The sequence below is a fragment of the Akebia trifoliata genome, chromosome 16 (genome assembly GCF_017979445.1).
Source record: "Akebia trifoliata isolate Shusen 1 chromosome 16, ASM1797944v1, whole genome shotgun sequence".
NCBI lineage: Eukaryota > Viridiplantae > Streptophyta > Magnoliopsida > Ranunculales > Lardizabalaceae > Akebia > Akebia trifoliata.
In genome coordinates, this window is record NC_141390.1 from 3,194,224 (window position 1) to 3,204,050 (window position 9,827).

At 31.4% G+C, this 9,827-nt stretch overlaps 1 long non-coding RNA gene and 1 pseudogene across 2 annotated transcripts; one reads left to right on the plus strand and one right to left on the minus strand.

Moving 5' to 3' along the window:
- The first annotated feature begins 346 nt into the window (after positions 1 to 346).
- Positions 347 to 4,281, plus strand: LOC147382289 (uncharacterized). Of its 2 annotated transcripts, XR_015174069.1 has the most exons (5): positions 347 to 759; positions 1,017 to 1,067; positions 2,196 to 2,280; positions 2,450 to 2,495; positions 4,226 to 4,281. It is a non-coding gene; the product is annotated as an uncharacterized LOC147382289 (long non-coding RNA). The 2 variants fall into 2 exon arrangements; XR_015174068.1 differs by lacking the exon at positions 4,226 to 4,281 and having other exon boundaries at positions 2,450 to 2,655.
- A 4,133-nt stretch (positions 4,282 to 8,414) lies between these two features.
- LOC147382290 (kunitz trypsin inhibitor 5 pseudogene) lies at positions 8,415 to 9,241 on the minus strand (annotated as a pseudogene).
- Between the last annotated feature and the right edge of the window lie 586 nt (positions 9,242 to 9,827).

The window sequence follows — 9,827 nt, forward strand, 5'->3', positions numbered from 1 at the left end:
CTGTATGACCCAAAATTCAAACTGAAAAATAATAAATTAAACAATATGTTTAATAGGGTGAAGACATTTATGAATTAAACAATCTTGATTTTAATTTAAGTAAATAATATTGGATTTGAAGATTAAATCCAATACCCTCTTTATTTTATATCCTTAACTTCACAAATACATAAGTGGAGATCCACTCATTTTTAAAAGTATGACGATCACTACGTGAAAATCACAAATTTTTCTAAAAAAATTTGTTGGGCCTGGCCCGTCGAATTTTAAACCCAAAATTCCGCGGCCCATGGACCTCGTTTTTGGTCGAATTTTAAACCTGAACTCTGCCCCTCTTTCCCTTTCTCACAGTCGAGTTGTTTCTCTCCCTCTCTCACTGTCTCTCTCTCACAGTCGATCGAATCTTACTGTCTCTCTCTCACAGTCGATCGATCGACCTCTCACTCTCTGCCTCTCTGTCTATCTCACTCAATCTCACTGTCTCTCTCTCACAGTCGATCGAATCTTACTGTCTCTCTCTCACAGTTGATCGATCGACCTCTCACTCTCTGCCTCTCTCTCTATCTCACTCAATCAATCGATTTCTCCATTGCTTTCTCACCGTCGATCGATTTCTCTCCCTTCTCCCTCGATCTCATCTCTATATCGATCTCATCTTTGGATCGATGTCATCGCTCAATCGCTCTCTATTTGATCGCTCGAAGTGATCTCTCGATCTCTCAAGATTGGAAACGATGGAGTGATCTGTTGTTTTTTAAAGTGACTCTCTTTCTCTCTCTCTCTCTCTCAGGTTGATGGATCCATAGTGTTGTTCAGATTGATGAGGATGAGATCTAGGGTTTTGGATTTCACAAAATATATTAATTTTGATTTTTTGTTTCCCAAATGTGTTAATTTTACACGAAACAAAACCTAAAAACAAATAAAAATTTGATGATTGAATCTTGGATCTAATGTTTCTGACCAACATCTCAGGTTTTTATTTTTAATAATATTAATTCTGATTGATTGTGCAGACTTACAGTGCTACTTGTTCTACCAAATACTGGATTCTGAACTCATTACAGGTAAACTCTCCAACCTGAATAAAATCAAGTTTATTTTCACAACCTAAAAAAACTGAGTCATTGATGATATAGATTATAGATGTAAGTACAAGTAGATATTCTTTTTCTACCTAATATATAGATTCTCATGATTTATATTCTTACTTGTTTAAGTGTAAGGCTATAAATAGGCTAATGCATCGCAATCGGGCATTTGTTTGTCTATGTTTAGTGCGCTTGAACAATCTTTTGAGATGCATTCTTGGCATTGCAAAGCTGACGGACATTTTCTATTTGTCAAAATCTCATACCGATATTGATTGATTAATTGACCATTAGTATGTGTTGGATTGATTCAGTCTCACTTGTCCAATGTGCAATCAAGCCTTAAACAATGTGATGATTTGGACTAAATTTCTTGAATAAAACCAAGCACAAAGAAAGGAATTGTGTCGATTCAAATGCAATGGTCCATTATGCTAATAGACATGGCTAGCTAGGTCATAAAATGAATGAGTGGTATGTGTGTGGGGGTGTATTGGTTAGGATCCAAGGCAACCCAAAAGGATACATTGAGGCTCATAAATTCATTATGCTGTGGGATCGTCCAATACATTATTTACGTGGACCCTAGAAAATGAAAGTAAGAATGGAGAGTAAATATAGGCTAACTATATATATATATATATTTAGAAACCATAATCCAAAGAAGCCTAACTTTTTTGTGAAGCATTCTTAGAACACCCAATATCCCCAACAATAAGGATATATCTTTTTTTTCTCTCATCTATGGTATCATGACATTGCTGAAGAGTAAAGAAATGAGAGCTAATTAAAAAATATTCATTAAGGAGTTTGACAGAGATAAGTGTCATATATGCAATGAACATAAGAAAACCATCTTTTCCCAAGCAGTCATCGATATGGTTGCTATGATCCCTACAAAGAGATATGGTTGCTATGATCCCTATATGAGGTAATTTTTTGTTAGTATTATCTCCATGGTAAAGAGATGATTCTCGCCAAGAATCAGTCCTTATCTCTATTTGGGCACCACAAAATTATTTTTTTTTGTCTATTTATGTAATTATATCCAGATGATATTTATACAATGTTGTTTCCTTCGTTAAATTATATCTTCAACCTCAGGTTTAAAGGGCATGACATGTTGGCACCATTCACTTCTGGGTGGCAGACCACCGATTTTCATCCCCTAGTAATTGAAAAGTCCGAGGTAATAAACTGATTTTTTTTATATTTGTTTTTGTTCTTTTTATTTATTTTTGTTAGCACTACATCTATGCTGAATTGATGTTCTAATTCTTATTTTCCCTTTGAGAGGTTTTAGTTTCCTACTTGAAAGCTCTTGTACGCTAACAATATGATACAATCATTTCTTGTAGGGCTCTTATGTTTATGGATTTGCCTCAGACACTATAATTTGGCAGGGTAATCATTACTGATGTTTTGAGGGGAGACATTCAGTTTGACTTGTACCACAGGATGCGATCTTTGTAGCCAGTGCTTTCGTTTCTTTGCTTCTGTTTTCTGCACATTACACATCTCGTCAGGCCGACAAACACCCCATTGATTGATTGATTTCTTGAATGTATAATTTGTAAAAACAAATTGCCATCATTAGAAATGGCAATTGGAGAATTCCAGCAGGTAGAGAAGCTTCATTCCAAGAGATCGCCCATTATCTCAATGAAGTTCCCATCCATCATGGCATAGAAGACATTGTAGTTTGGAAAGGAAAGTCCAATGGCACCTTCTCAATTAATTCAGCTGTTAAGAACTACATGACTCACTCTATCTCGCCCATTTGGGCCCATCTTGTTTGGAGCAAAGCTAGAATTCCAAGACATAGCTTCATAGCATGGCTTGCGCTTAAAGGAAGGCTAAAAACATTGAGAAAACTTAAAGATTGGGGGTTAAGAGTTGAGGCTTCTTGCAAACTCTGTGGCAACCATGAAGAAGACACGAACCACTTATTTTATGACTGCTCCTATTCTAGGCAATTATGGACTGAAATCCTTAAGAGATGTATGCACAATCGTACCTTGGGCAATTGGGAAGAAGAGGTGATGTGGGCCGCATCTAAATTCAAGGGCAACTCAACCATTCAAGATATCAAAAGAGTTATTTTCTGTGCCTTCATCTATCATTTGTGGAGAGAGAGGTGCAACAGGATATTTCATAACAAATTTAATAGTCACAACTCTATTGTCTCTATGATCCAAGAAGAAATTCGGTTAAAGTTTGAAGACTCCTTGATAGAGATTGAGGATACAGACTACAATAGGCACTTCCTTCAAGCCTGGGAATTTAATGCGACCTTCTCTCAGCCGAGGAGAGTTTATTGCTCATGGCCAAAACCAGACATTGGCACGTGGGCACTCAACACTGATGGCTCATACTCAGAATCTCGAGGTGGTCTTGGAGCTATCATTCGAGACCATGAAGGTATGATAATTGCTGCTATTGCTCGCCGAGTGAACCCAGTCTCAATCATTTATCACGAAATACAAGCTATTCTTGAAGGGCTCAAGTTGTGTATCGCAAAAGGTTGCCTCAACATTCGGGTTCAAGCAGACTCATTATTGGCTGTCAATATCCTTAACAACCGATGGAGTATTCCATGGAGTGTTATACACTTAGTCATTGCCATTAGAAGGCTCCTTCCTAGTTTCCACAGGTACTCCTTCTTTCATGTTTTCAGGGAAGCTAACCAAGCAGCGGATTATCTTGCTTCCTCCCAAGACTCTATGGATTGTTCTGAAATAGATAGTGGAGTTCTCCCTTGTAATCTCGGTTCTATCATTGATAAGGATCGTAGGGGTTTTCCGTTCTTAAGGTTGTAGCTGGTCTGGGTCTGCCTTAACCCTGTTGACCTTTCAAAAAAAAAAAAAAAAAAAAAAATTGCCTTCTTTTCAATTACTAGAGTTGATCGCTAGAGTTGTTAAATTAAATAATTTGCTTCTCAGCTTACTCCAACAAATTGACACGAATTAGAATTCCGGCTCGGGTTAAGTTGTTCGATGAGTTATTTCACTTGTCCTAGCCATCTGTTTGTGCATTTTAAGTCTTATGTAGAGTGTAGACACATGTTTACTTCCATTCCTAGTGTCTCTACCAACATAAATAGACTTATTGACATTTTTCTTTTTCTTTGGCAGCTTGATGTTGACATTGCGACACACATACTTGTTAAGGATGATGGACCCAATAGAAGGTTTGTAACTTCACACGATAATATTGCTATAGTTATATAAGATTAATTTTGACAAAAATATTTTCATGGACTATTTATAGATTTCATTATTCTTATTGAATTGAGTTTGCAAATAAGAACAAGGCTTTGAAAACTTGGATTTGGTTTGGGAAGGATGTCTTCATTTTCAACTTGATAAGCTTGGTTACCCTGCTGAGTTTGTGAAACTCATTATTACAATGGCCTTCAAGTGGGAAATCGGGCAATTTACTACAATAACCACTTTGTTTGAGCAAAAATACCCATGCTCTTAGACAAATCTCTCTCTCTCTCTCTCAATGAAATTCTAATAGTAAAAAATTGTCTTTGTTACTTGCAATGAAACCCTAACCTAACGAATTATTATTGTACGAAGGACCTTGCTAATATCATTTGATAATACTTTGGGCAACCATGATGATTTATTATTATGATAAACAAGTTGGATCGAGACCATCATGGCCATCATCTTTAATTTCATGGGAAAAGGTCCTTGATTCATTGAAAAAAGTTAAATTTATTTGTAGATCTATTGTTACTTAGCATATTTTCAATGCAAAGCACATGTAACCTCTCTTTCTTCAAGTTTCTATCACTTTGAATGTTTGATTTTAAGTAGATAAACTATAAAATAGGGTTTTGTATGTTATTCTGTGATGATTTCCCCAATGAGAACAATTTATTGCTCTATGGCCTTTAAATACTTGATAAATGACTAAAATATTGGATGTTAAACCATAAAACATGTGATCGTGGAGAATGTTTCAACTTCATATCAATTTTCTAATTAGTTTTCAAAACTCTTTTTGGGATTCAGCTCGTTTAGATTGTTGATCTTTTATGATCAAATTCCATTTTCCAATATTTCTTTGCATACTAACATGGTATGCAAAGTCAAGTATTTTGTGAATGTAGAATCAAGTGAGTAAACCAATTATTTAGCACTCCACGTAAGCGTGTATTAATTGTATTATCTTCTCATACTTTTGAATGTTTGGCAATTTCCCTAATGTAGTAAATTGCTAGGCAGACATCTTGTCCATGGTAAGGGATCTTCATCTGATCACTATGAAGAAATATCTAAGTTTTTGCAATTGGTACAACTCTACCCGAATTATTCTGTTAGCATCTATCAACCATGGGCTAAGACCGTCAAATATGAGCCTTTTTCACATAGTGGATAAGAGTCACTCACCCAATATCCAATGCCAAATATAAATAAGAAGCATCATGATCCTAATTAATTATCTAACAAACATAAATTCTTAAGTGGACATCTGCATTGGAAAGAGATAAAAGTATATCCCAAAAAATTCTCATATTTCACACCATAATTCCAAGAAAAAAAAAACAAAACAATACGTGAATTCTAAATTCTAAGAACAAATAAAGAAACATACATGAAGCATAGAAAAATCTATAAAACAGTAACTAAAGAATCTGATCCTTTTTTAGATAATATTCGGATCTAATTTCATACCCAATGAAACCATACAGATATCAAGAACTAAAATAACTGGTTATCCACAAAATAAAATGAGGGGAAGAAAAACAAACCCACAAGAGGATAAAATAAAATATTTAGATACTAATCTACCTTTGATAAGCAAACCAAAGAAATAAGAAGATACATGTTCTTCTCGAGGGGACTCTGTTTTTTTCTCCGTTTTTGGAATTTTAAGCTTTGTTAGAATCAAATGGGAGTGATTTTTGGGTGCTATTTGAGGGATTTGAGATTGTTTGAGAATCTGTAAATGGGGTTGCAAGACCACTGGAGAGAGAGAGAGAGAGAGAGAGAGAGAGAGAGAGAGAGAGAGAGAGAGAGAGAGAGAGATTGATGGGTTTTATAAGGAGATTGTTGTACATAAAGGATTCAAGATTCATAATGATTTTAGTTTTTAAATATTTATCTGAAAATAGAAAAAATCAATACAAATAAAAAAAAATTAATTGCTATATATTTTTAAAAGATTTATTCGATTTTTAGAGTTTTAATTTTAGTATATTTCTATATATATATATATATATATATTTGATAAGAATCAATTTCCAGATTTTCTAAGATTTTAGTTAACTAAAGTTTAAAATTGGATTCTCGTTGGATTTTTTTTATTTTTTATTTTTAATAGAATTTATTTATTAAAATCAGTACTTAAGTAATGACGTTTTTAGTTTTTAAATATTTATTTGAAAATAGAAAAAATCAATACAAATTAAAAAAATTAATTTCTAGATTTTTTAAAGATTTATTCGATTTTTAGAGTTTTAATTTTAGTATATTTCTATATATATTTGATGAGAATCATTTTCTAGATTTTCTAAGATTTCAGTTAACTAAACTTTAAAATTGGATTCTCGTTAAACTTTTTAATTTTTAAAACCGAACCAAAAAAATTAAAATTACAGGTCAAAATATATTTTAATTAATTTACTTGAAAATAGAAAAAATCAATACAAATAAAAAAATTAATTTTTATACTTTTTAAAGATTTATTCGATTTTTAAAGTTTTAATTTTAATATGTTTCTATATATATATATATATATATATATATATATATATATATATATATATATATTTGATAAGAATCAAATTCCAGATTTTCTAAGATTTTTAAAGTTTTAATTTTAATATGTTTCTATAATAAGAATCAAATTCCAGATTTTCTAAGATTTTTAAAGTTTTAATTTTAATATGTTTCTATATATATATATATATATATATATATATATATATATATATTTGATAAGAATCAAATTCCAGATTTTCTAAGATTTCAGTTAACTAAACTTTACAATTGGATTCTCGTTAAATTTTTAATGAAATTTATTTATTAAAATCGGTACTTAAGTAATGACGTTTTTAGTTTTTAAATATTTTATTTGAAAATATAAAAAATCAATACAAATAAAAAAAATTAATTTCTATATTTTTTTAAAGATTTATTCGATTTTTAGAGTTTTAATTTTAGTATGTTTCTATATATATATATATATTTGATAAGAATCAATTTCCAGATTTTCTAAGATTTCAGTTAACTAAAGTTTAAAATTGGATTCACGTTGAACTTTTTTATGTTTTATTTTTAATAGAATTTATTTATTAAAACCGGTACTTAAGTAATAACGATTTTAGTTTTTAAATATTTATTTGAAAATATAAATACCAATAAAAAATTAATTTCTATATTTTTTTAAAGATTTATTCGATTTTTAGAATTTTAATTTTAGTATATTTCTCTATATATATTTGATAAGAATCAATTTCCAGATTTTCTAAAATTTTATTTAACTATTAACTAAAGTTTAAAATTGGATTCTCATTTGATTTTTATTTTTTATTTTTAATTTTTAATAGAATTTATTTATTAAAATCGGTACTTATGTAATGACGTTTTTAGTTTTTAAATATTTATTTGAAAATAGACAAAATCAATACAAATAAAAAAAATTAATTTATAGACTTTTTAAAGATTTATTTGATGTTTAGAGTTTTAATTTTAGTATATTTTTATATATGTATTTGATAAGAATCAATTTCTAGATTTTTAAGAGACGTGTCTGCTTGAATCGAAATAAAAAGGAGATTTGTTAGCAATAATTATTAAAAAAAATAATTTTAAATTAATTTTTAAAAAGAGTGTGAAACGATATAGGAAAAGACGTATCCGCTTGAATCGAAATAAAAAAGAGATTTGTTAATAATAATTATTAAAAAAATATTTTTAAATTAATTTTTCAAATAAAAAATGTAAGATATATAAATTCAGGCCTGCCTCACATTGACTCCAAAGATGGGTCATGCTGGCCTCAAGCCTACATTTTCAGATGGGTCAGGCTTCAGGCCCATAGCCTTTTCTACACCTCTATAAATAATCTTCACATGGGAAACCTAAGTTTTTGGACCAAACCACAAGCGTGTTTTATTTTGTTCACCTTTTGGCTTTTGAGGATTAAATATGATAGAAGTAACACTCTTACAGCAATTCAGTGGGATATATATATACTATAATTTCATTCAATTATTCTCTGTATATACCCTACTAATTGGGTTCTACTATCCTCATACAACAATCAACAAAGTTTTCAGTTTCTATCAATAAAGAAGAAACAAAAATTAGATTATTGAAAACAAATAATAATAGTTCCTGCAATTGTTTATCCTCCAAAGTTTAATTAATATATTCGAACCCTCTTTATTATCATTATTATATTAAATAAAACTTATACATCATAGGGGGTTTTGATTCTTAAACAAGAACCATCGTTTACACCTTCTTAAACACAACCTTAAAAGGTTGATCACTTAATGCCAAACGTCTAACTCCATCCTCGATATAAATGCCAATGTTACCACACTGGGGTCTGCAGATGTCACACACAGTAGGGCAATAATAAAGCTTGTAAGCATCCTCATATCTATCAATCTTAAACCAATTGCTCAAAGTTGAACGACCTGGATTCCCTTTAACCCCACCCGTTGTCACGAACCTTTGCCCTGTGGATTCGTCAAGATTGCCAAGCTGCCACACTGTTGATTGCACACAAGTCGTCGAAGCAGAGAACTTGATGTTGAGATCGGTGCTAATTTCAACGCTATCTTCTGTTGGGTCCACAGGAGTGAACGTCAATGGAAGACCATTTGATAGCTCGTCTTGATCTTGGACGACATCCAATGGACAAGAGCCATTCCTTGTGCTTGCTAGTGTCACCCCACCACCACTTCCACGAATGGAGGGTAGTATATGGTACTCTTGACCTGATTTAACCTCGTTGCCCGATGTGTCATGAACGTCTTCAAAGTCATCATCATCTAATAACACCCGTGATGCTTTGATTGTAACGGTGGAGATCAAAAGAGAAAGAAGAAGAAGATGAAGAAGGGAAGATGTCTTCATCGTAACTAATGTATGAGTTGTTACAGAGTAGTTATGAAGAAGAAATGAGGGGAACGTCTCCTATTTATAGAGTTTGCATGACACATATCGTGTACAAAGTACAAATAGATAAAATTTATGTTGAAGGAGACACTTTTCTTTGCCTTCTTATTTGACAATTGTAACATTTGATCATTAAGTCAAAATTTTGAAGAAGTCCAAAGTCAAATAACTTATTTTATTGTGCTTATAATTAAATAGTGTTATATGGAACAAATTTCTAGAAGTTAAATTTCATTAACTTATTTTGATGTTCTAGATCAATGTTTAAGATTCAAGAAGAAAGCACCTGATATGTCGAGAGATATGAAGTTGAGTTAACTCAATGGCTTATAAGTTAGCTTGGATGAATCATATTTTATTAATAATTAAATATTTTTAATTATTTAAAATCAAAATTGGTGACTTACCTACTTTGATACGAAAACAATGTTCGAAAGAATAATGACTTTGACTAGTAAAAATCTTGAAATTGCATGATCCCACGGTTTATAGGATAAGATAAGAAATAATGTCCAAGAATCTAAGTTGGTTGATTTTTCTTCATTCAAATTTCAAATTTGAAGTATTACAAATTTCACATTCGTTCCAA